Genomic DNA, 21440 nt, shown 5'->3' with positions numbered 1-21440 from the left:
TCAGCATACTATTTCTGTGTTAAAAACAGCTCAGGATTTGTATTATTTCTCCTACCCCTTTTTCTCGGCCCCCCCCCCCCCCCCCCCCCCCCATCTCCTCACTCCTGGACACTCCTTGGAGAACATCATAAAGAATCTGTTCCTTTGCAGCAGCATGATTATTTGTTTGTAATGTTAGAGTTACAGTATTTTGAGAAACAAACATTGTGAAACAATCATCAACAGATAGCCAGTGGCTGTAAACCTGCCACCTTTCCATAAACGTCAGGAAATGGGTAGCTTAACAATACGTATGGTAAGAAGTCAATTAATTCAGGTGACCTTTTTAAATGGTGACAATAAAGCAGCTCTGACAATATGCCACAGCATTCGATATTCCCTCTGGAAAATGAATGAGCTTAAGAAGAGGTTTCCTTTTCAGAGTACAAAATGAAAGGCATTGAAGCATTAGCTCCTGCTATTGGCAAGCTCGCTTCCTCTATTTCAGATAGTCTATGAAATCTGTTTAAAGCAAGCTGGCTTATTTTATTACATGCACCACAATCTTTGGTTCAATTAATTAAATATTCTGGGTTTGCACACATTGCACATGCATTTTAGTTGTTAAAACAAGAATTTTAAACTACTTGTTTGGATTTTTACAGAATGTGCTATACAATAAGGAGAAAACCTGATTCTGATCTCTTCATGCTATATGCAAAGGACTACTCAGATGAAACTTTTTCCATGTACCACAGTATATGCTCAGCTTTTCTGAATCTTTATCCTTACTCATTTTTAATGTAAAAATTAAGTAAATATGACTAACTTTACACTAATGCACACTGGGTTTTGCCACATATACACTAATGTGCTATTCTAGAATATTATACAGATATGCCAAAGATTTCAGAAAAATGTGATCATTTGAGTCATATATGCACAGAGAAAATATGCTACACATGTATTGTCTGAGTATACAGCATAGACATTCTGAATTAGCAAAGCACTCAAAATGCATGCAGATTGTATTTTGGTTAATACTCCCTCGAAGCTCCTGCAATAATGTTGTAGTGTCAGACAATGACTGGCTGATGTTGTTATGGTAACACCAAAGTACCACCTTTCAGGGTGGTAGATCTGAGCATGGCCTCCAAGCATGCCTGTTTAGAGTACCCAGAATTAGGTGAGTATTTCTCTTTTGCACCAGAATTAGACCAGATCATTTCAGCTATCTGTACTACAGATAAAAAAAAAAATACCACATTTAGTCTCTGTTAACTGATCAAGAATGGACAGCTCATGAAAATACTCACTTCCTGCAAATCACTTGTGATAACTTGTCCCTTGACATTAGCAGATGAAATTACATGTTAGCAAGTAGAGCAAACCATTTAGGAGCGTAGGAGCCACTTGCTTTGACTCTTGCCCCTAATCTTTATTATATTAATAATGATTCCACAAGCAAAGCAAAAGCTTTGCTGCTTGGTGACAACCACTCTAAATAGTTGGTGTTCAACAGTAATAGAAGAAGATAAGAGGTAGAACACTGTTTTTCAAGACAAACTCTACTTCTGAAAGAAAGGTCACCACAGAGAATCAGTCAAACCTTTTCTGAACTATAGGTGTATGATTTTAGTGAATTATGTTACTTCAATATTTTAGTTAATTCATATATTCTTCCTTCAGCTAGTACCATTAAAAGATGAAGGAAAACAAAACTGTTGAGGCATTGCCAGAAACTATCTTAGTAAATCTTTCCACTTTAAATTCCACAAATTCTCCTTAATATCAACTAGTAAAAGCTGACAAGGTAATTTCACACTTAGCACTCAAGGAACTATTTTCTGAAGACCACAAAACAGGCAGCATCTAAAATTTTTATTTTTCATAACAGTCTTCAAGACCTCGTACTACTTTAAAAAGAATACTACTTCTCATTCCAATGATACAAGAAGCAATTAAAATCTTTTACTGGAAGGGAAAAGCCAGTAGAATTTGAGAAGAAACAGTAGTGACAGATGTCATTAGAAAAGTCATTAAACACATTAGTATTAAGAGAAAAATCAATATTTTTCATTACAACTGTAATGTAACTGTAAAAACTAATTACTGTGCCTCTTACTTATTCAACTGGTCACTCCACAAACTGTTAACTGCTGAAATGACATTGTTCATAAAGAACTTCCCTTAACACCCTTGAAGTCAAAACCTTCATCTAAACAAACAGTCTGACCTTCAGTGTTATGCACAAAATCTATAAATGATGTCATCAATGTTTCCTCAATAAAATCATATCCTCAACTGACCTGAGCTGATAAAGTTCTACTGGCAAAGCACATGGAGCTGTACTCATCTACACCAGAAATGGACAGCATTAAGACTTTGCCACTTTGGGTTCATTGTGGAGTAGATAAGAGTGACAGCTGGTGAGAAAGAGCATTTTCATGAAGGTGAAATAGAAACTACTTTAGCTTGATCCAATTACCCCCTCCCAACAGGATTTCCTGTTCTTTATACATGGAAGACAGTGCTGTATAAATCAAACATAATAGAAAGAACAGCAAATGTGCTTGTTTTCTTCTTTCAATATTTAAAGACATTCTAGTCATATGAATCAAAGGATAGATCATTTGATAAACAGACTAATATTTATCATGCTCATTTACTTCTATTTTATGATTTCTTAGTTTTAATGTACATACTGCTGGAAGAACAAACTACTAGTGTGCTCCCAACCCTAGCATTCCCAAACCCATTTACTGGTTTTCTGCACAGCAAACACAAATGAGGGAGAAGTTTAATGTCATAAACTTTACACTTTACAATGTATTTTTGAAACAATTATACTTCATTTTAAAATAATCATTCTTCACAAAAGATTTATCTCAGTAAAAATCACTCTCTCAGCTTTCCTGTTCACTGTAACAGCTTAGCCAAAATCAGTAACACTAATGCAAAGAAAATAAGAAATAAGATCTCTGTATTTCTGTTATTTCTGTTCTTGAATTTATTAAAATATCTGCCCCAAATTTAATGGTAGCTTAACTCTACTTACCTCCAAATTAGAGTAGAAAAGAAATTTTGCTTCTTTTTTACTTTCAACTCTCACAATCTTAGTCAAACTGGGAAATGCTTTTTGACAAAATTTGCACAAAATAAATCATTTAGCCATTTCCTTTCCTGCATCAGCATCCGTATTTAAATGTAAACACCACAAAGTTGAATAAACTACTATAGATACTATTTTAAAAATAATATCTACTGATTCTTATTATTACCCCAAGACTCATTTACTATGAGGCAAATAATAAGCACTCTTCCATGAAAACATTTTAAAGTCTCTAAAACATTTGGTATGAGAAAGGCAAACATCTTAAGTTTAGCTGTACAAACAGTTACAGAGAAAAAAAAGATTGGTTATACAATTCTCTGCTCAGGGATCAGACAAGTTCAGAAATAACTTGTTGAATAAATTACAGAATAATAAACCAGAATAAACATCAGGTAATAGCTCACACAAACAGCAATTTTTTAATGACCAGAGAACAGCCATCATCCTGTATGGGAGAAGATGAGTCTCCTAATAGTCTTTACAAAAGAAATATGATGGTCAGACATTACTAGGGTTTTTCTAGTATGGTCTGGAGAGGTTAGAAAACACCATGGCTAACAAGCAGGTTGGTTAGATTTGGCATCCTCGTGCAAAACTAAATTGTCATCATTATTCAAGACAGCAGGAGACATATATCCGTGACTTGGGAGGCACTTAAATAATTGCAAATGTTTAACTTGTTCCCTGAATAAGGGTAAAGACAAACGCCTCCTATTTCTGCTTTACAATAGTGGCAAACTATGCTGAAAATGGAGATTTACATGTCACTATTTGTATCGTATTTATGTGATTTATTCTGTACCCAAAGTCCTAATAAAATTGTTCATTTTGACAAGAATATTTTTTATGCAGAGAAAGGGACTTTTCTCAAAGATATTAGCAACTGTCATGGTAGCTGTATATTGAAGGACTAAAGACATTTCTTTCTTTATCCTAAGCTCATTCCCATTGCCAAGTTCTCTCAAGTCCCTGAGCTTCCTCTCTCCCCTGGAAAGCAGCTTTCTTTAGATGCCATGTCAAGCATCAGCAATTTTTGCAGATGACACTTAACAGTGAGCTAATTCACAGTGTTTCCACCAAAGTGCAGAATTACCTGCTGAGTTCCCTACACCAGCTGGCTCCATGCTTCAGGCCACAGAATGAACAGAGATGCAGGAGAGTCCACTCTGCCCAAGGCTCCCATGAGGGCTGAGCCTTCCACAAAAGCTTCTTCCCTGTGTAACAACAGATCCAAGCCCACTGCACAATATGAAAGATCTCTTGTCCATGTGTCCCATACAGAAATCAGATAGTGCTTTAAAAATTCTTCCTCCCTCTCCATTGCAAAACTGTGTTTCAGAAACAATACAATGAATTTAGAAAGCATATTATTTTCCTTTTATCAAATTCTAAACAAATAAAACAGCCTTTCAGTTTAAAAAAAAAAATACAATTATAGTCAAGTGGTGCTTCATTAGAACTGTAGCTGGAGAGACATTATCTGCACAATGTCCATTTAAGACCAGTTTATAATAAGCCAGCGTTACTTAGGTTATCATCTAAGTGTACTACTAGTTTATCTTAGATATATTCAGGGTGTTACACCTTTTTGAATATGTATTTCTTTTTACACAGGATACATCATGTACTTTCCATTAAAAAAATAAAAAAGACAACAGAGACTGCACAGTAGCTATTCCATGACACTTGTTTGGCCAGTTACTTGCTGGCAAGCCCAAATACAAAGCTAAAATTCTACAGCACTTGAGAGAAGTAGAATGATTAATGGCCATTATACCAGTTGATACAGATATCCTTATGAGGTGATAGAAGACAAGATGAGGTAATTGCAAATATAATGATCTGTTAAGTTAGAAATCTTTGTCTGAATAGCAATTTCACCCAGCATGTGTAATTCAGACAACATATTCTTCTCAGTGTTGCTGTGATCTAGATTATCCAGTCATCAATAGTGTGTCAGACAGACATTCTCAGTCATTTCGTTCTTATTGTGAAATAAGTGGCAAACGGGATATTCAATATAGTACTCTAGGGTTATACTGTAAATCCAAACTCAAAAAAAAAGGGGGGTGGGGGGTGGAAGTACTCTGTCTTTCCTGGGAAGAAAGAAAAGCTGTGGAACTGCACAGCAATAATTCTACATTTTCCACTTTCATAGATCCAAGAATACTTTGCGTGTTTGGACACACATCATATGAACACTATGCTCACTCTAATAGGAAGCAATTTCCTTAGATATTTGTGCAGCCATCATATGTAAAATAGTACATCTTCATACCTAAACTTGATATCAAGGACAAGTCTTAGTATACTTGGACAATATGCTCACCACTGCTCTATTTCAGCAGCAGTTAGGAGAGTCAATGCATTCATGTTCACGCAGGTATAGATGCTTCCATGCCTTTAAAGGATAATAAAAACCAGATACTAGTTTTCATTCTATGACAGAGACACTCATTTTATAACAAATTCTGTTATTGCTGACCAGAGGGGGGAGGGGAAAGTGTGAAAGACATATTAAGCCAACTTTAAAATATGAATCAAAGAAAATCTGATCAACTACAACTCACCATATGTCCACAATTTTGCCTTATTGGCCACAGATACTAAATCACCCTCTCCTGTACCTCTAAAGCTGGTGACACTGTGTATTGCTGATGATGTCTGATGTGTTCAAATACCTCAGTAAAACCAAGCTGGATCAAAACCATTGTCAGCCTCTCACCTGATATTTTTATCTTTCATTCCTTGCTAATTTTTTGCTAATTGTGTTTGTTTTCACTTTCCCATTAACATGGTTTTAACACAGTTTTGTGTAAAAGTAAGTATAATAGAACTATCAGCTAAAACGAAGCAAATTAAACTATTACCATTAAAATTTCCATATTAAATAGAACAATCCAGAAACCTTTCACAGATGGTCCTTACAACTGCCATTTTTAAGCATAATTCTACTTCCATTTGTGGTAAATGGCAAAATTCCCATTGATGTCATCGGATACAGTAGGGCCTCATAAATGTTTTTTCTCTTTGCTTTTTGATGTTTCCATCATTTTTCTATCTAGAAATACAAAACTCATTACATTGCTTCATTTCCATTCAGCCAATGAAGTAAAAGACAAAATTAATGCTTTGAGAACTTTTCTTCTTGTTTAGAATATGCAAATATTTCTTGTTTAAAATACCTTAATTATTGCACATCCTCTGTCTAAAACATCTAGATGGAGATCTAAAACTTTCTAAAAACCAAGATTTCTGATAAAAGGGAATCTACCTTGCCAATTACAAAAATCAATGGAAATCATAGTCCATAGTGCCTACAAAAGCTGGTTAGGTAATTTTTCAAGTACCACCCTGTGAGAGACACTGGAATCAAACCTAGCTTTCAATTTATGGTCAAATGGAATTTAATTAAGCAGAATTATACCAAACATTTGGCAACTACTGTGCATTTTGGCTTGCCTCTGTGGAGAAATAGTAATGTTCAGAAATAACAAATAGCATATCATCAGTCTTGATGAGGAGAAACAAACATCTTCAGTATTTAAAAATGCACCTTATCTTGAAATATAAGTCATAGACATTAAAATTATGTTTCCTAATGGAAACACATGGTCCTCACTGTAACTTTTTCCTCCTATTTATATTTCACTTGTCTGCAGGAAACATTTTTTTCACAAAGGATACTAGTGTTTACATGACAATGAGGAAAGTAACACATTTTGTCCAAAGTGCATGGACATCAAAAATGTATTCCTATTTCTGTCCTTAGTAGCAGTAGGAGTTCAACCTAATGCTTCAAGCATTCACAGGGGCAACTTATTATAAAACTATGGCTTTTTACTCTTTAGATATATGGGTTAACTCTCAACTTAGAATTTAGTGTGAAACTGTTCATGATTGATATCCTATTTTCTCCAGTTCTACTCCAGAGCCATGTGCCTTTCTCTTGTCCATTAATATGTTATATCTCCTGGAAAATTAAAGAATATGCTGTGATCCTCTGATACTCAGATCTTTACATTTGCTACATAAAGCCACTCTCTCAAGTCTATCAAACAGTTGTCTCATGCTGGAGTTTGGCTATTCTTAAAGAATGCTCAATTCACCTATAGTTAGCATGTCTCAAAAATTCTGTTTTGTTAATGATTGTGCAAATTTGGAAGTGTATGGATTCAAACAAAACAGAACACAATCCCTTGTAACTATGTATTTGTCAAAAGGGTTCTGAAAGTCAGAGAAAGATTTCTCAATTTGTATTCAGGTACTTACATAAAAGAGCTTCCTTTGATGAAGTTTGCATTTTAAAGTTGACATTGCCAGTGCTCCTGATGCTTTCAGAGGCTTCTCAATGCAATGCAAACCAAGTGTCTTTTTTAAGGCATTTAAATATTGCCTTCAGTAGGTATCATCTAATAATAAACTATAAGTAGAAGAAAGAAGTGAAATTACATGGAATTTCAAATTCAGTTGCTTAAATGTTGAATTACCCATACACTGTCCAAATTCTCAAGTACATTTGGGGTCCTTGGTCTTCTCAGTTAAAGTAACATATACAGAATCCTATATTTGGAGTTGACATGCTTGGTGGTATGCCAACACAGGTCCTGGCCTTCTGTCCCAAACTGAAATATCTTTCGCTCTTTAGAGGGGTAGAAAACTGATAAATTTTCTGGTTTTCAAATGTTGTTCTTCATCACTGCTCTGACTGTCCACAGGTTTACCAAAAGTTCACAGAAGAAAGAAACAAACAAAAACAAAACACACACAAAAAAACCAAAAGCCAAACAAAAACCCCAAACAACTGGATTAAGTTTTTATAGTCATTACTTTGTTTTAAATTTGCTGTATGTATTAGTTCTTCAAATATCTTAAGCTACTATGTCAGTATATAGGCCCCAGCTATGGCACAAAGACATAGAAACCGTTACCAAAAACATGAAGACAGAATAGAATACATAGAATACATAGAATAAACCAGGTTGGAAGAGACCTTCAAGATCATCGCGTCCAACCCATCAACCAATCCAACACCACCCAAACAACTAACCCACGGCACCAAGCACCCCGTCAAGTCTTCTCCTAAAAACCTCCAGTGATGGCGACTCCACCACCTCCCCAGGCAGCCCATTCCAATGGGCAATCACTCTCTCTGTATAGAACTTTTTCCTAACATCCAGCCTGAACCTCCCCTGGCGCAGCCTGAGACTGTGTCCTCTTGTCCTGGTACTGGCCGCCTGGGAGAAGAGACCAACATCCGTCTGTCTACAACCTCCCTTCTGGTAGTTGTAGAGAGTAATAAGGTCAACCCCGAGTCTCCTCTTCTCCAGGCTAAGCAACCCCAGCTCCCTCAGCCTCTCCTTGTAGGGCTTATGTTCCAAACCCCTCACCAACTTTGTTGCTGTTCTCTGGACTCGAATTGATAAAAGGTTTATACAAACACATATCATACATGCCTGGCACAAATATGGCAACCCACCACAGAAACAATAATCCTTAGGCTGAGATTTTATCTATCTACAAATACTCTTTGACAAGCATATAAGCCACATATGCTTATATTTAATCTCTCATGTAGAGGTTAGCCAAACTTTCAAAAGGTTTGAATAGAATTTATGGATGTCATCTGTTCAATCATTCATTAAAATGTAGGTATTTTAATAGAAGCAACAGAGAATAATCAAAGATAAGGAAAATGTTCAATTCCATAAAAAAATAAATTTAGTATTACTTTAAAATAAATTTTGTTTGGCATGTCAAAATGCAGTATTGAATCCACACAGATCAGCTGTAATCTGTGTGAAATGGGATGGTCAGAGCACAAGATTAGTAAATCCTACATTGCAGCTAGTAAGAGTCTCTAAAACTTGTTTTTGCCTTCCATGAATTAGTCTGACGTAACAACTTCCTGCTTTGAGCAGGAGGTTTGACTAGAGACTTCCTGAGGTCTCTCCCAACTTGAATATCACATGATGCTATGATCATCTCAGTGGAGAGACTCTTTCCTCTGCTAACATTGTCTTCTGTGTCAACCTACAGCACCACTACCCTCATCAGAGCCCCTTTAAATGTGTTTGTATGACTTAATCAGATTAGAGCAATTAAGATGTTACCAGAGGTTAAAGGCACTGTCCAATCTGTCTTTCTACGTGTTTTGAGTAGAGTCTCTAAGCCAGTGGTATGGAGTTTAAACTTTTGAGAAGGCAGACTGTCCGAAAGACTGCTAGCTGCTAAAAAAGGAAATAAAACTCCATTTACTCACAATGCAATATTTGCTGTACTGTTACCTACTATTTGACCACATCCCAGCAGGATACTCAAAATTGTTTAAATACCTTTTTATCTTGTTTAAAATTCTTAAAATAACACACTATATTTATTCAGATAACAGAAAACAACTATTTTCTAGTAAGAGAGAACAATTCCCAGAATCACTAACATCTTAATTTGCAATCTGTCTGTTTCTGTTCAGCCAGGTGGTTCAGTGTATTCCACAGATTCAAGGCTGAATACACCACCATTTTTAAAACAGGCTTTAAAATGCAGCATTAGCAATCATGAGAATAATCATTTCATATTAAGCTCTAAACTTTGACTTTCACTTCCCAGATGTTCTTTTACTTCAAGTAGTGAATATATTTAAGCTGTTAAAGTTCTCATGCAATGGGTTTCATGAAGAGTGATTCTATTGAGAAATCTTGCCAATTTGGAGCTATTATTTGTGCTAACTTTCACATAGTTATCTCCAGTATCAAGATTCATCTAGTAATTACTTCTACCAGAGTAATTTCATAAACATGAACTAGTCAACTAGAGTTGCCTGAAATTTAGCAGATCCTAATAGAGATGATTAATTGCACACTATTTCTAGTCCTGATCTTTGAAAAAAAGACATCACTGTGTAAAGGATGACAAACTAGAATCATGCTATACTATATGTAACTTCACATAGCCATGGAGTGTAAATCAGAGCACAAATAAGCTGCAGCAATAAATTCCAGCACTTGCTCTACTTTTATCCAGTGAAAAACATCAGACATCCCTTTCAGTTCTAAGGTCGGAATGTGCATAATGTCATTGTCATAAGATTTACTTAGTATTTAAATTTGGAGGGAGGGTAAGAAGTTCCTTAAAGTATATTTCACTGCCATATTGTGCAGGCAGTTTTAATTTCTGTTCTTTAGCAACTCTCAAAAAACCCAAATATGTTAATCACTGGTATTACATCAACTCTTCTATTCTATTCTAACTCTTTAAATCAATATTCCAACAAAAACATACTGTAAATTCAAAAGTATGAAGCAAAAAGAAGTTTTAGAAGTACCAAATATTTCACCAAATTATTACCAACACAGTGTTACAGAATATTTTTAGCTATGATCTTTATATTTGCCTGACAAAGTCCACATGTTGCATTCACTGGGGTGAAGTATTTGAATATAATTTAAAACAGATTGTTAATGATACCTTATAAAATTACCTCCTTTTAGAATGATGTATTTCTCATTATGCAATAACATGCAGAATTCATTGTCAAACAGTTTACAACAACAACAACAACAACAAAAAGGCACAAAAATGTTTGCCTTAAGAACTCTTCCTGTTTAGGCCCTAAATTGGACTTGAATGAACAAAGTAATCTAAATTGGACTTGAATCATAGAATCATAGAATCAGTCAGGGTTGGAAGGGACCACAAGGATCATCTAGTTCCAAACCCCCTGCCATGGGCAGGGACACCTCACACGAGATCAAATGAGCAATGAAATCTTATCTTTCCATATGCTTGCTGGCTTTCACTCTGACACTCAGGTTCAAAACAGAAAAGAGACTTTTAACAGAAAATTTGGCCAATTACAGGAAACCATGGTTAGATGCAAAGAGCAGCTTTTCAAGTTTGATTCAGTTTCTGCTTATGTAGCCTGACAACCACACCCACCAAACATGATCAGCACTTACAGCAACCAGAGCTATAACTTATTGTAAATATAGATAGTCTGACAGGGCAAAAAAAACTTTAGCAGTTGAGTTCCCTCCTGAGCCATGCAAAATTCAAGTCTATGGGAGATTCAAGGTAAAAACTGAAGCATATATAATTCATTGTTATGAAAATATCACAAATCATAAAGGAAAATCATAAAGAACAAATCGAGAAGATGATACTGCTTTCCACATTGCCAATTTACATGTGTTATATTCTTGGACTTTTTCTGCAAAATGCACAAAAAAAATTGGTTACCCTAGTAACCGCCACATGTTACTCAGTTTATTTATGAGATACAGAGCAGCCTATAAAAGAATAATACTGTACACTTTTATCAGGATCTCTCAGCACCACAGAGAATTGGGAATGAAGTGTCACATGTACATGGTATTTTCTCAAAGTTTTAAGTAGGCATATTAGAGAAAAAATAGCTGTATATATTTTGCATGTATCTTTTTGCCACCTCAGTTTCTTTATTCCTTTATGTGTAAATCAAAACCAAAGATTACATGTTGTGTGGAGAAAAAAAAAATATATACTCTGGCCAACCTGAGAGGTCTTTTCTGCATCTTCTTTTTCTCATAGTCTTATAGACTTCTGTACTAAACAAGTAACACTTTCTAAACTTCTTTAATGATGTAGGAGATATCATACAGTAGTACAGCATAATCATACAGTAGAGCTCCAGTTCTTACCATGTTTCAAAAGTTAAGGTTTAGTTCGAAGTCAGAATTAAAGCATTCACCTGCACTCCCTTCACAAATTGAAGTGATATCCTTGTTGCCTGCCTAGGTCCTATATAATTAATGAGGAGGTATCTCTCAAAAATAGTACAAAAATACCCTGACCATGCTAAAAAAGGGGGGCAAATGGAGTTTATTTTTGAAGTCTGGAGAAAGGCTTCTGTGTTCACTTAGGATTCAGAACCCAGGTCCAAAACATAGACCTTTTTCCAAACAGCCAGACTGAGAATCACACCAAGACTTGTAACTGATAGTGTAGAGCAAATTTAAGCTCTTTCCCCTTGTCCCAGTGTAATTTTTCTGTTTTCCACATGAAAATGGATTCGGATAGAACAGAGGGAAAGCCCCGGGTTAAATCCTTACTCCTCATTCTAAATACAAGATTGTGCCTATTCAGATAATAAAAATATTTCTAAATTTGTACTTGAAACAGAATAATCAAAAATTAAAAAGTCTTTGGATTTATGTAAGCATTTGTATGTTTGACTGTTTTTCCCTCTAGCTATTTTCACAAGCTATAACCAGCAATGCCTGCCTATTTTGCTTGTCTCTGATGATTTTTTCTGTATCATCATTTACCCTAGGAAAGAATACAAAAGCTGAGGAACAGCTCAACAGAAGAAAACATGCCTTGATAACTTTTTTTTTTTATGCAGTTATTAGGGACAGGGATTTTGTAAGACTTCAAAAGAAAGGGATGAGGCTAAAACTGCAAATGATAGTATTGAATTGAAAACAACCAACCAACCTAATAAACACAGTACTTGCAGAAGCCCTGAAGAGGTCAGAAGTTTCAAACAGGTCTGTCAACACAGAACCTTCTCCAATTGTGAGGGCAAATTAATAGAGGCTAATTCTGTGCTTAGGCTTTGGGAAGCATTCAAGCCAGAAGTGACTCAGACATTAATGATGGCTTATGTCTGTGAAACGGACTAAGAGTAACACACAATTTCATATATTCCACACATAAATATGTACATTGAGCATTTCAAATGCTTCCCTTTGGATATATACCCTTTGGACATGTTTGCCTTTGCATATGTACTTCAAAAATCTGTTACAGATACATTAAAATGAACACAGTTCAGTGCAGTGCTAGTCCAGAACACATGCACAAACAAATAAGTAATTAGACTTTTTCAACTCAAAATGATTTACCTTTAAAATAAAATAAAATACTCTTTTGATGCTTAATCAAACTATAGAAATGGAATAGCAGGGAACACAAACAAAAACAAAGGTCTTTTTGTAATCCTTTGGTGCACAATATAGAGTAATCAATTACAAATTAATTGGAGAAAATTTGTTTTGCATAGCATAGAGAAGTAAAACATTAATTCAGAATCATTTGCTTAATGGCATTTCTAATATGTTATGCACGTATTCAGCCTAATTCTCTACAGAATAGAAGAGAATAGAATAGAATTAACCAGGTTGGAAAAGACTTTCGAGATCAAGTCCAACCTATATAGTGAAATACAAAACAATTACCAAGGATGTAAATACCAATAAACTATAATCTACATCTCTATTAAACAAATAAAAGCTGAGTCAAAATACTAGATTATTTTTGGTTTTTTACCAAGGAATATTTAGAGTAGTTATTTGAGTGTATTTAATCCCTCATAAATTAATGAGGGTGTATACTAATTTTATTACATTTAGGCACAACCAGAGCCACTTGACAGTAGAGAGGTTGTACATTGTACCATCTATCTGTATGCAAGCATTTAACTCAGTGGTTAACTCCTATGTTACTGACTTTTTATATGAAATTAATAACTGCTCTAAGTACACTTTCAACAGAAACAAATACTGGTTTTTAACTGTATGAATATATATATGTTTAGAAATTAATATTTTTATTTTTAAACAAAATCCTATTTTTAAAGTCTTCAAATACATCTTCAAGGGAAAGCGCAAACACATAAAGTAATAAAAGAAGAATCTGCATTTTGCAGGCCTTAAGAAAACTAATTTTAATTGGTGACTTGCTGGCTATAAGATTCAATAAATGCCATTCTTGCTCTGATTAAATGTCAAGGCCATAGACATGTCCTTTCAAAGTGAGTGAGCGATCATTTGGTGTGTATAACAAATGTTCCAGATGATTAACCTGTACAATACTTTTCTTATCAATGAATTTTCGTGATCTAAGATCTTAAACTGTAGTTTCTTTATTGTGATATGTTTTGGTTTCATAAATTTAATTTTTATTTTTCACTTCAGAGGCAACTTGATGCAAACCTAACCTGGTTGTGACTTGATCTCTGTCAGTGAAGTGGAGAGGAAGGAGCAGAGATCTTGTTGCTTGTATGTAAAGAGTGGGTTGTGGTGATTTTGGCTTTTCAAATCATAAATGAGATTCAAGAACCTCATATTCAAATTTCTGTCCTCAAGTCTGCTATTTCCATATCCACAGGCATTCTAGTTCAATGTGGTTATCTTAGAAAGATAAGGTTTTTTCTGTCTGTATGCATCTAAGCTCCAGAGGCACTCTACGTACATGTGGTTATCTTAGAAAACGAAGCTCATCACCACAGTATTCTATAATCTATGCCTAACCAGACACAACCAAGCCCTTAGGAATTAACAGACATATCTTAAGTGGCATAAAAAGTCTCTCTCAGCAGAAAAGGCCCCACTGTGCACTGCACTATTCTCTTCAAGTTCTTTGCATATAAGAATTAAGGAAATAGTTTACAAGTATTTCTAGGCATATTTCTTGTACTTTTAGAATTTATAACACAGGAAGATAAACCTAACAAAAAACCAAAAAAATAGCAAAGACAGCATTTGCAAAGGCCACTGAGATGTTTTGGATTATAGTTCAGGACAATATTTGCACTCTTTTTTGTTTCTTTTCTTTAAAATTTGTTAATAAATCCATGTTCACACAAAAAAGCTGTGCAAAATGAATTTTGACATATTACTCGAATTTGTTCAGCTGCAAAGCAAATTCTAGTTTGAATTCAACAAAGTTAATAAGTAGCAGTTTATGAGAAGAGAGTCATTGACTTAGAAAATAGCTCAAACACAAAGCATTAGAGAGAATAAACAGTAAACTCAGAATATCAAAACCCATACATGATATGATTTACTGTATATAGAATAGAATAGAATAGAATAGAATAGAATTAAACAGGTTGGGAAAGACCTTTGAGATCATGTCCAACCTATCATCCAACGCTATCTCATCAACTAAACCATGGCACCAAGCACCCTATCCAGCCTCTTCTTAAACACTTTCTGTGATAGTGACTCCACCACCTCCCTGGGTAGCCCATTCCAATGGCCAATCACTCTTTCTATGAAGAATGTCTTCTTTACATCCAGCCTAAACCTCCCCTGGTGCAACTTGAGACTGTGTCCTCTTGTTCTGGCGCTGGTTGCCTGGGAGAAGAGACCAACCCCCACCTGTCTACAACCTCACTTCAGGTAGTTGTGTTCCAAACCCCTCACCAGCTTTGTTGTCCTTCTCTGGACATGTTTCAGCAAGTCAACATCTTTCCTAAACTGAGGGGCCCAGAACTGGGCACAGGACTCAAGGTGTGGCCTAATCAGTGCTGAGTACAGGGGCGCAATGACTTCACTGCTCCTACTGGCCACACTGTTCCTGTCATAGGCTAGGATGCCATTGGCCTTCTTGGCCACCTGGGTACTCTGCAGGCTCATATTCAGCCTACTATCCACCAGGTCCCACTCCCAGGTCCCTTTCTGCCTGGCCGCTCTTCCAGGCACTCTGACCCCAGCCTGTAGCACTGCATGGGGTTGTTGTGGCCAATGTGTAGAACCCAGCACTTAGATGTGTTAAATCTCATGCCCTTGGACTCTGCCCATCCGCCCAGCCTGTCAAGGTCCCTATGCAGAGCTCTCCTACTCTCTAACAGATCAACACCTGCCCCCAGCTTGGTGTCATCTGCAAACTTACTGATGGACTCAATACCCTCATCCAGATCATCAATAAAGATACAAATTGCTAAATATTTTTTTTTTTAAGGCAGATAAATGCTTAACAAAATAAAATAAAATAAAAATTATTTTTTTAAATAATCCATGCAGTTACATTCTGTAATTCAAAACTGGCAAGTGAAATCTACTACATAGTACAGCACAATGCAGAAAGGGAGAAACATTTATAACTCAAAAAGTTAGAACCTTAGGCTAGAATATAAGATCTTTCCAATTATGTGAGATAAAAGCTGCACTCTCATAGTAGGCTGATGGCATGATAATTGCTACTTTCACTTGTCTCTTTGGAGCCTAGGAAGGACAGAATTCTCATTCTTACCATATGGGTCCCCAGTCACCCATAAAACACATAGCCTTAGTTTAAGCAGAAAAAAAGAGCCCTCATAGGACAAAGCAATGATTTTTTTTCTTGATCTGAGAAGTGCTGGAATTCACCCAGTAGAGCAGAAGTAAAATTAAGCTAACCAACTAAGTTTTGCTTCCAATTCAGTTACCTTCCAAAGATGGTGAGCAAGAAAATGACAAAATGGGACAAAAGAAAAAAACTTCGTCTCTCTTCCCTCTCATCATACTCTTGCCTGGCTGCCTCTACAAAAAAAATAAACCTGTTATAACTATTTGTGCCTACAAACTTTCAGAATAAATAATAATAAAAAGTATTTATAATAATGTTTTCCATTTAAATTGTGCTCAGAATTCTAGCCGTCAGGAAAGAAGTCGACAAATTCTTTACACCAAACTAAACTGTAATTGAGATGACATTAAAAATAAAAGAAGAATCATATGTATCCTAAACAGTTTGTAACTTCTCTTACCAAATACTTTTCTTTTAATCTCTGAAGCTGACAAGCAGGACAACTATAAATGCTATACATTACCCTTTCCCAAATTAGGACATGAAAGGCTGGGAGATATGGATGGAGCTACCTTAAACTGATTTCCAGTCAAAAACTATTCTAATATTTTCCAGCCTCAAAATTAAATGAGGCCACAATTAACTTCAGCTGGATTAGAATAACTCATTTCCAAACTGCAGAATACTGTCTGCATCCTCCTTTCCCACATCAGTCTCTGCAATCCTATTTTTAACTCTACTGACAATATTTTTTTTTATGAAAAAAATAGATGGAGTATTGCAGCAAGTAACAGAACCCTCATTAGTATTGTCATATCAGACAGAATCCACTGAAATCTGATGTTAATCATTTTAAACAAAACCCAAACCAAACCAAAAAAGTAAAGATTGCATCACAAGAACCGTTGCTTTGAAAGTATGTTGCCTGATAAAGCGAAAGAATTACCTGCATTTCTCTGATACTTCTTTGTAAAATCCATCCAACCCTGCAACATTCTTTCTGTAGCATACAGAATGGAAGCCTAACACTTCTAAACGTTAGAATATCAAACTAGTATGTGCAGCCTCTAGAATTAAGGGAGGTTTTTTCCACCTGTTTCACACTTCTTAGCTATTGTTATTTTTAAATGAGAAAGTGAAAGCAATTAAAACAATGGTGAAAAATTCTTCAAGAGTTACTTTTCCTAATAAAAATATGATAGACTCAGTAGCAGTAAGATAGTAATGAAGCCATTCCAAAATGATCTGCCTAAACTAATTACCAAACTAATGAAGGCTAATCGTTTCAAACCTTAATAACATCTTGAAAAATATGCTTTTTCACAATTAAGCAAATGAGGCAGGACGATTTTTTTTTTACAGTAAAATATGCAGATCTATCTTTCTATTAGATTTCAAGGATCACACTGGTGTATCATCTTCTATTTCATCTACACAGGAAAGCAAAAATGAATCAAAACAAAGCTTGTCATTCACCAAAAATAGTTACTGGGTTGTAAGGTTCATTTACATTCTGTAACATGTTCAGGAGATAAATGTTTCATCTCTCTCCTCAACAGCTCTAGAAATTGAGTCCATATATATGGAAGAAGTATTTCAGAGCATCAATAGGATCCTTTCTACTTTAACAAAATTGAATTCTAACTTCTCTGACAAGTCAAAATTGGGAGGTCCTATAGCAATTCCTGAAAGAACTAAAACCCTGAAAATAGTCTAGAAGACCAGAAAGAGGGACAAATGAAATTCATCACAACTCCTTCACTTTAACATTTACTAGGATATCAGTTTAGCATCTATACAGTATTAAAATATGATTATTCAGCCTAAGCTAAACAAACTATGTGTGTTTATCAGCTGCTCATAGTTAATAGTTAACATTTTGATCTGTTAACATTAGGTGATCATTACCTATACCCAAAGCATCCTTGATACCATCTTATTTATTAGATCATCATCCTGGACAGATACTATAAGGAAAAGAATGCACAATGCTGTTGGAGATACAATCAAAAGATCTGATCAGTCTCAACAAAACATCAATCCATTTCAAAGCAGGAATTCCTTTGACAGAAAAGTGTTTGGTAATAGACCAAGCTTCTAATAACAGAACCTACTCAACCTATTGAGAAAATTTTTGGACTGACACAGATCACTACATGACAATTTCAAAGGAATACCAAGCTTTGATTTATCTTCATTAATATGGAACTGCAGATTTCCATATTTCCTTCAAGGTAATGCTAGGATTTTGTAACAAAGTATCTATGTCTCCACTTGCAGTAGATTGTCCATCTTTCATTAAAATATTAGATTAGTGAATATCAGTGACCATATGGCTCTATGAGCCACAAGAATATTGAAAGGGATTGAGGCATCCTGACAGCAAAAATAACTCATCTCAATAATTCTTCCATACATTGTGCCCAAATATGTATTTATTAACTAAAAATGTTGACGCTTGAAGACTAATTATTCGTTGAAAAATGAGCAACCAAACAGCAAGTGTATTTGTAGCATCAATTATCATTCCATTCTAATGCCGAGCAGCAACATGGGAAATACAATTAAACTCAACTCCAATTTTCAGACCAAACATTCTCATAGCCTTTAGGGTATTTTTCTTGCTGCTTGTAATACAAATCTTAATCAATCCTAAAAGGCTGTTCCTAAAAGACTGCCAAACAAAGCTATTTCACTTCATAACCACTATAACTTTCTACTTATTACCTCCAGAACTTCCAAAGCTACCTTGTCTTTTCCAGATGTATGATTCACATAATCTGTCATGAACGATAGGAAAGAGGAAAGAGCATTCTGTGAACTTCAGAGCAATGTTTTCAGGACTTTTCAAGTTCTCAACTGTTCAGGTGTACTGCTTTGCCGATTCATGTAATCATCCAGAATAATGTAAATTTTTACCCACCTGAAACTTACCAGCTGGCACTGAAGATTCAGAATTGGAATTTCAGGAATAGGTCATGAGGTCATGATCATTCTATATAACTGGTAATAGAAACTAAACCTGCTTGCTCACAGTTTGAAAACAGAGGAGTTAGAATGCTCACAAAGTTCTGTACTCCCTGTTCCAAACAATAAAAGTTAAATCTAAATTCACTTTCAAAATTTGCATTTCCTACATGCAATAGAATACTATAATAAGGAGAGGTTAGTGCAGACTCATACAAATTTGACAACTGGTATGGATTTTTAACTTCAGATCCTTTCCATGCTTTGTTTTCATTGTATTATGAATGATAAAGCTATTTAATGTGACATTTCCATGTTCAATAACAGAGGACACAAATTCATTTGCAAGGAGACAGACAGGTGGTTTACAATATCCATCATTGTAATATTGAACAAGGTGACAACTTTTGCCTGAAGGAAGGATAATTATACTATATGAGAACTTAAACTATATATTCAGTTCACATTTATAAGAACAGGCAGATAAAGCCAAAATGGCAAAGCTGAATTATCACCCTTTACCCGTTTACATTGCGGTTAACCATATTAATCCTTACTGCATTTTTATTAGTATCAGAATTCCACCACCTAACTCTATCAAGTGAATTGGCTATTTTCCTTCAAAGGCAACTACACCATCTATTACACACTCTTGCAAGAAAGTAGACTTACACACACCTAAACACCTTATCACCTGAAGCTCTTTTTTGACATGGTGGATCAAATGCACTTGTGATGCTGTCTGCCTGGTTTACATATACTAGCTCAGGACGGACCAGTTCAGAATTTAACCCTTCCAAATGTTGGAGTTGATACGCATTCCATTCTTTAAACAATTGTGATGTTATATGTGTGCTTTTCTTTTCTGAACTACAGCAATAGCTTTAAATATTGCAAATTACAAGAAACCTAGGCAGCTTTAGTATCTAAATTGTTTTGGTTTCTTGTGGAGAACAGTGGAAAATTCTACAAGCTCAAGAGTTTGAAATATCCACACTCCTCAAAAAATCCCGACACCATTTTACCCTTCTGTTTCTACTTTCTTCTATTAAATTATGGAACTGGGTTGGACCAACCTGGTTTATTCTATGTATTCTATGGTTTATTCTATGTAACTTATGGTGTGTACCCAGAAATCTTGTTTTCTTCAAATATTTCACAAGCATTTACATAGCATACAAAGTTCTCTGTTTTCCTCTTATGTTTTTTTTCTACCATACACGCTACTATGTAGATATCTTCCATACATGCTGGTATGTATTTTCCACTAGTTCTAGTTAATTTCCATAAATACTCCTAGTTAACTAGGGAGAACAGTTTAGTAATTCAATAAAGACCAGCAGCAATATGATGGGATGATTTCTGAGAATACTTTGAAGAATTGGAAAAAAAATACTTGCAATCTTCCTTTGGCTTTTTTCAGTTGATGTATTTTCTTAGAATTATCAGGCACATACGTGGAGAGAAACAACAACAAACTTTTTTTTTTTAATATATAAATACATATATATATACATATAACTACTTCTCATCTACCTGTAAATTATATAATACTCCACTTAATACTTGTAAAAATAACAAATGACTATTTCTCCTCTGTTGTCAACAAATTTAAAGTTGTTTTACAAAGAAAAAAAAATATTATTTATCCTAGATTCCTTTCAGAAAATGTATCATTTTCCTCACACTGACCGATTTCATTGCCATTCCAAATTATTGTATTGAACTTGAGTGACCATATACAGTATTTCATGGGAGTTCTTACCCTTACTAAAGGGGTTTGGCATACAATAGATTCATATTTGATGTTTCATAAGCATTCTAGTCAGCGGTCCCCTTATGAGTAAGCACACCATGCCTTTTTCCTTACTTCTGATATTCCCTCTGATGTTTTCCAACTTTGAAACAGAAATTACCACTAGCCATTGAAAGCATAATTTGTCATTTCACACTATTGAAATGTCACATTATTACAATATCTGTCTTTACTTATTCAATTGGCTTACTTCTGGAAAAAAAAGACCATGCCATTGTCTGAAAGCAGAAAGGTTGAAATCAGACTTTAAAATACATGTATCATAAAATAAAAAATGTCTAATCCATTTTTGCAAGGTCAAGCTGAAAGGACAATTTGAAATGGTTCAGCACCAGTGATGAACAAAAAGATTCATTGTATCATTTAATAATCATCATTAATGAGTTCTTTTCCATATCTTAACTCAAATTTAGATTTTGTTCAGTTTGAGGAATCATTTTCCCATAGAAAGAGGTAGCGTTCCTACATGTCTTTATTTATGCACCTACAGCAGATATGTCTATCCATAGA

The 21440-nt window shown here is 35.1% G+C and overlaps 2 protein-coding genes across 3 annotated transcripts in view; one reads left to right on the top strand and one right to left on the bottom strand.

The window, feature by feature from the left end:
* IMMP2L (inner mitochondrial membrane peptidase subunit 2) overlaps positions 1–21440 on the bottom strand; it is a 438966-nt gene that overhangs the window by 214894 nt on the left and 202632 nt on the right. The gene's annotated exons all lie outside the window — the stretch shown is intronic.
* LRRN3 (leucine rich repeat neuronal 3) overlaps positions 1–21440 on the top strand; it is a 35407-nt gene that overhangs the window by 1750 nt on the left and 12217 nt on the right. The window contains exon 1 of one of the 2 annotated variants that reach the window (XM_054178715.1): positions 14089–14133. The exons of the other annotated variant lie outside the window; for it this stretch is intronic. The gene's annotated coding sequence lies outside the window, so the exon portion shown is untranslated. Of the gene's footprint in view, positions 1–14088; positions 14134–21440 lie in introns of those variants that run through there. 2 annotated transcript variants of the gene reach the window in all.

Source organism: Dryobates pubescens, chromosome Z (genome assembly GCF_014839835.1).
Source record: "Dryobates pubescens isolate bDryPub1 chromosome Z, bDryPub1.pri, whole genome shotgun sequence".
Classification (NCBI taxonomy): domain Eukaryota; kingdom Metazoa; phylum Chordata; class Aves; order Piciformes; family Picidae; genus Dryobates; species Dryobates pubescens.
The sequence above is the reverse complement of the archived record's forward strand: the minus strand, read 5'-3'. Positions and strand labels throughout refer to the sequence as shown.